Source organism: Lipotes vexillifer, unplaced genomic scaffold (assembly GCF_000442215.2).
Source record: "Lipotes vexillifer unplaced genomic scaffold, Lipotes_vexillifer_v1.1 scaffold508, whole genome shotgun sequence".
Classification (NCBI taxonomy): Eukaryota; Metazoa; Chordata; class Mammalia; order Artiodactyla; family Lipotidae; genus Lipotes; species Lipotes vexillifer.
The window spans coordinates 866,654-873,356 of record NW_006793099.1 but is presented as its reverse complement, the minus strand read 5'-3'; the positions used below and the strand labels follow the sequence as shown (position 1 = coordinate 873,356).

General features: G+C 40.0%; 1 pseudogene; it reads right to left on the bottom strand.

Annotated features, from left to right (window-relative positions):
• LOC103083089 (importin subunit alpha-1 pseudogene) overlaps positions 1-1,695 on the bottom strand; it is a 12,489-nt pseudogene extending 10,794 nt beyond the window's left edge.
• Between the last annotated feature and the right edge of the window lie 5,008 nt (positions 1,696-6,703).

The window sequence follows — 6,703 nt, the reverse complement described above, 5'->3', positions numbered from 1 at the left end:
GCGTGCGGAGCCTGTGCTCCGCAACGGGAGAGGCCACAACAGTGAGAGGCCCGCGGACCGAAGAAAAAAAAAAAAAAAAAAAAAAAAAATGTAGTACGCAACAACTTTATGCCTCAGATGTACAATCGAAAAGTTGAAGTTCCCAGCAGTGCCATCCTGAACTTGAATGTATAGCCTTCAGGGGTAGTTTCTGGCACATTTTGATCTTCCTCTTCCTCTACAGAGAAATACTTCTCAATTAGGTTTAATGAAGCTTTGTACACAGACTCATTTTCATGGTTTTGTAGAGCTTAAATTTTGTCCAAACCTCCACATTCTTCAATCAGTATACTAAGTTTCTCAGTTTTGCCTAGTTTCTCAGCAGCCTGAAAGATATTTGAAATGGCATCCAGAATAACAAGAATAATTTTGGTATCTTTCACAGTTAGGAGGTTCATCAACGGCTCTATTATGCCACAACGAACAAGGTATATAATCTGCTCAACTGTTCCACCACGTGTATAGTTGGTCACAGCCCATACAGCTTCCTTTTGTGTCCTAAAGCCTGCCTTAGAGAGAACGCCAACAAGGAACGGGACTAATCCATGATGTACAACTTGTTGTATCTGGTCCTGCAGCCAGCCGTGATGTTTGACATTGCCCACATAGCTTCCTTCTGAATATTAGTTTTGGAGTTTGTTAGCAGTGGTCCTGCATCTATTACAACCTGAGTCTGTTCATCTGTCCCATTGACAATATTCCCTATGGCTCTTTGCGCGGGAGTCATGATTGGCAATTCAGTAGCTCCTAAAAGCTTCACAAGTTTGGGTACAACCCCAGTTTTCACAACCATTTCAATCGGTTCATTTGGACCATCAGTAAGGTAGGAAATAGTCCAGCAGATATCAGCTAATACCTCTGGATCATCGTGATGCAGGAGATGACCTAAAGGAGGAAGAATTTGCTCAACAGCATCTAAGGGGGGTGCAGGATTCTTGTTGCAACAAAGATTTGAAGTGTCCAGGTAAGATTATGTAAGTAACCACATCCTAAAGATGAAATATCAGGAACCGCCAGAAGTGCCAACAGCGGGTCAACCACACCATACTTGATAACCTGGTCTGGAAAAACTGAACCATCACCTGCAATGTTTCCTAGAGCCCATACAGCCTTGTTCACTGATGTGAGTGTGGGGAGATGCCAGCAGAGAAACGAATGCTGGGATAGCACCTCCATCTACCACAGCCTTGGTCTGTTCTAATGTCCTGGAAGCAATGTTACTGACGGCCCAAGCAGAGTCAAACTGGATGGGACTACAATAAGTTCTGCCCAAGAAAGTCACAAATTTTGGAATCAAACCAGCCCAGCTTATGTTGTCTATGGGGGGCTGTTTTTTCCTAGAAAGCACTTTCTTAGCAGCTTGAGTAGCTTGGAGCTGGCTTTCCAAATTGTTGCTATTTATGCCTTTGACAGCGTCATCAACAGACCAATTTATGGTGCCCTGGTTGTTGCGGTTTTCCTGCAGTGGATAAGTAGCATCATCAGGAAAAGAGCTGACATTTCTCCTTTCAGCACTTGGTCATCCTTCTTAGCTTTCCTCAGCTCCACATTAATAACTTCTATTTGGTGCTGCCTCATTTCTGTACTGCCTTTCCCCTTGTTCTTGAATCTGTTAAGGCAGGCAGCTGGCGAATTAGCATTCTCATTGGTGGACATGGTTATGAGACAAAGGAAGAAAGCTACACAGACAGCTTAAGCTTCCACAGAAGGTGGTATGGGGTGCACAGGCTGTGGGTCGGTTGCCCTCAAAACGTCCACCACGGTCAGCCCAAGGATGGTGTCAACTGGTAACTTCTTAGAAATGTAAATACTCTTCTCCATCGCAAACTTACTGTACCAGAAAGTCTGGGGAGTTGGGCCCAGCATTCCATGTTTTAACAAGCATGACCGATGATTCTGATGCACACTAAAGTTATAGAATCACTGACCTAGGTGATTTTATCCAAGACAAGCAATCATCGGGAAAGAACTGTGCTCTGAGGGAGAGAGACAGTGGGTCATTGAGAGGTAAGGCAAAATCAAGTGTTGGGGAGGAAGAGATGTAAAGAGGGCATGGTCTAGCCCAGGTGGCAACATCAGAGGCTCCCCACCCTACCGCATCTCCCTGGAACCTACTCCCTAAATTCAACAGGAGGAGCACAAGTTCTATAGAAGAAAGACAACAAACCCAACACTTCTTTTTCTTGGTAGAAGAAGCCAAATTAATGGATTGTGGCTAAACTAAGAATTTTAAGTAAAATAAAATTTTAATAAAATATTTATCCACAAAGAAACAAAACAGAATGTTACAAACAAGAACCAGGAACAGAATCCTAAGGAGCCCGAATCTGGAGATTCTGAGCATGAAAAATACAATTGTTGAAATAAAAAACTCAAAAGGGGAGTTGAAAAGCACAAAGGATAGCGCTATGAAGAAAGTACCTTAAAAATATAGGTGGAGTGAATGAGATCTGAATGATACCATTTATATAAAGTAAAAGCACAGATAAACCAAACAGCACAATATATATTTCCAAAACGTGTGTATGTATACAACTCAATGAACATAGATTAAAGAATAGAATAACTAAGGGGATGTGAAATTGGAGCAGGGTTGAAAATGAAGAAGAAAGATAAAATAAAATGAGAAAGGCCTTGAACAGTCCACTGATGTACTCTGCTATGACAGAAAATGTGATAGACTCAGGTCTCTGCCTCTGAGGACCAAAAATAAGATCCTTTTTAAAAGAATCCTAGTTTTAAAAGTTGTAATGGAATACACAAGATAATAATAGTTGTGTTAGTATAGGATAAGTTTATGGGCATATTTGTCCATAATTTTAAAACATTGTAATTTTTTCATTTTAGAATAATATCTAATCTAAAAATGAATGCTTTCCTCTAGGAAGTAATTTATATGCTGAGATACTCTGACTTCAATCAATTTATACACTTGCATTATTGAACTGAATTTTTTTGCAGTTTGAATCACATGAAAAACTGTACCTTCAACAGTGCAATGCCATTTTAAGACATTAATCCTCAAGATAACAATACAGACTTTCCAGTCAGTAAATGTCATCCAAAAAGAGAAAATTTGTCTTCATTTAAATTACCTAAGCTTCTGAAACTTGTGTGTCAGTTGCTTTGTTTTATTCATAAAAAATTCCTTTTCTAGTGTTCAACCAGGTTAATGATGAACAGCCTTTACATAGTAAGATCAAATTGCCTGACATTTCTCTCTAGACATATGTGAAAATTAGAACTGTCCCAATCTGCATTCTTGACAGCACATTACTTTTGAATATTGCATTTAAATCTTGTGTTATTGTGCCAATATATTTTTGAGATGAAATTCACATAACACAAAATTAACCATTTCAAAGTATAATTTGGTAGCATTTAGTATGTTCACAATGGCATGAAACCATCACTGCTATCATTTCAAAATATTTTCATCATCACACAACATTGTAAATCAACTATACTCCAAAATAAAATAAAAATTTAAAAAATTTTCATCACCCCTGAAGGAGATTCTGTACCAATTTAAATAGTCACTTTCCAGTTCCCCTCCTCCCCTGCCTCTGGCAACCACTTTCAGTCTTTCTTTCTGTCTCTCTGCATTTCCCTATACTGGATATTTCATATAAATAGAATCATACAGTATGTTAGTGTTTTTTTTTTTTTTTTTTTTTTTTGGCGGTACACGGGCCTCTTACCGCTGTGGCCTCTCCCGTTGTGGAGCACAGGCTCCGGACGCGCAGGCTCAGCGGCCATGGCTCACGGGCCCAGGCGCTCCGTGGCACGTGGGATCTTCGCGGACCGGGGCACGAACCCGTGCCCCCTGCATCGGAAAGCGGCCTCTCAACCACTGCGCCACCGGGGAAGCCCTATGCTTTATATTTAAAAGTTTGTTTTAGTCATATTTGAAAAGACTATTGCTGCTGCAAGTAGTGATTTACATTCTAAGCCTCAATAAATTTGTTTGTTCAAGAGCATCTTAATCTAACCTGAGCATCTACTTGGAGAATGCTTTTTGTGGTCTGGGGTGACAGGAAGACACAATTTAATTGAGGGCACTCAAAGAAAGGTCAGGGCTAGAGACGAAGATTTGGAAGATATAATCATAGAGGTAATAAATAGAGTTGTGGGAACAAATGAGACCTCAAAAGGAAAAAGAAAACAAAGGTTGAAGGAACAGAACATTAGTGAATGTTTACATTTAAGGGGACAGGGAAAACTTCAACTATGAAGACTTCTCTGACAGGCAGATAGTGTTAAACATCTTCTTTGTGCCACATTTTGTCTTTAATCTCTCTAACATAGCTCCTGTCAAACTGTTTCACTTTTTCTTGTTTACCTGCCTGTCCCCGTTATTAGACTATGAGTTTTTTATGAGCTATATTCATCTCTCAATCACAAGCACTAGTTCTGAAACTTAGCACATCACGGGTTCCCAAAGGGTAAAGTGATTAATGGACGGATGGATGGATGGATGCATGGATGGATGGATGAAAAGATGAGGGAAGGACATAGAGTAAAGGAGACAAAATGGAGGGTGAAAGATAGCAATCAAACCAGAACAGTGCTATAGAGGTAAAGGAAAGAAAGAATTTTAAAACCTACAATGTAAAAAAACAATAAAAAACCAAGAACAACCAACCCTACAATGTGTCTCATCACCTCTAAAATGTAATAAATCTAAAGCGAAGGGTTTGAAGGTTAACTATCTCAAAAGTACCTCATGAGATCATTGTTTATGTGTGATTCCTGGTAGTTCTAAATATATCCAGAATTTCAGAATCCAAACTCTTCTCACTTCTGATATTTTGATTCAAAACATCATCAACTCTCACCTGTGTTGTTGCAAATTTCTCCTGAATGATTTCTCTGCTTCCACCCTTGGCTTTCTATATAGCCCATTTTGCAAAACAGCAGCCAGAATGATCCTCTGTGAACAGAAGTCAGGTCTTGCCATTCCTGTGCTCAAATCCTTCAGTGATTTACCTTCTCACTGAGAGTGAAGCCAAAGTCTTTAAAATGGAGCACAGCGCCCTACATGGCTCCCCACTGTCCTCTACCATCCACCCCAAAATACTGCTTCTCCATCCTCTTCTCCTTCTCCTTTCCCCACCGCTGTCTCTACTGTAGCCACACAGACCTCCGTGTTATTTCTCCAACATTCCAAGCGTGCTTCTGCTTCAGGAACTCTGTACCTGGAGTTTCCTCAGCCTGGAATTCTCTCTCCCCTGATATCCACCTGGATCACTCCCTCATCTTCTTTGCTCAGTTGGCAACTTCTCCTGAGGACTTCTCAGTGAAGCCTTGCCTTCCATCCTATTTAAAATTGTAACCCAGCCAAGCACTCCCTCTGCTCCTTCCCTGTTATTTTTCTCCATAGCACATGTCATTTTCTGACATTTTTTTTTCTTTTTCTTAAACTTTTTACTTTATATCGGAGTATAGTTGATTAACAATGTTGTGTTAGTTTCAGGTATACAGCCAAGGGATTCAGTTACACACATACACATGTATCTATTCTTTTTCAAATTCTTTTCCCATTTAGGTTGTTACAGAATATTGAGCAGAGTTCCCTGTGCTGTACAGTAGGTCCTTGTTGGTTATCCATTTTAAATAGAGCTGACACGCTTTATATTTGTCCATTTCAGTCCTCACATCTGCAAATCCTACTCATCCTTCAAAACCCTCCAGAATTTTACTATAGGTCCTCCCCAACAATGGTGACCCCCAACATTCGCTCCTGTTTCTGCAATCTACCAGACTTGATTATGCACCATATCACTTTTTACGGACAGCTGATTATTTCACACTGTTACACTAAGTGACCAGGTTTTCACTTGTTTTTACCCCTCAGCAAAGCTGTCAGCCTCTTGAAAGCAAACACCATCACGTAATTCTTTTGTATAGTCTCTCTTGCCACTCAATGAGTCCTAAACAGATAACATGGTTTGGTTTCAATAAATATTTTAAGGAACGAATGGGTAATATCAATAATACTAGTTACCATTTGTAGGCTTATTACCACATGGCAAGCACAGTAACCCAGGAAACAATGTGGCATTATTACCGTTTTGCCGGTGAGAATTGAGTAGTTGGCCCGAGATCTTTGGTCTGTAGGAGACAAAGTAGAGGATCTAAACCGAGGTCTGTTTAACTCCACTATCCACCTCCATCCCTTCTCCAAAATTAATAACTTCTATTCATTAAGCACTACTGTGAACAAGGCACAATGCCAGACACTTTACTCGTGTTTTCTCACTTCACCCTCAGAACAACACCATGGGGTAGACATTATCAACTTTGTTCTACAAATGAGAAAACTGTAGCTCAGAGTGTTAAGCACCTTGGCTAAGAACCTATCCTGATAAGTGACAGTATCACAGTGTTGACCAGTCCACTTAGTTAAAATGATCATATTAATTGTGCAGGTGCTGCTTTGCAATTCAGACATAGAACTGTTGGAATGAACAATTATACCCTGAAGTCTCTGAGTTTTGTTGGAGCTTATGTAGCTCTTATCAGTAAATTCCAATGATCCCAGAAATTCCCTTACTTTGTAGACTATTCCTCTCTCTTAATCTTTTATCAAGTCCTGGTATTTAACTTCTGCAACAGGAGAAAAGTGAATCGACAGGGTGATGACAGTCTCAAAGGGGATTTT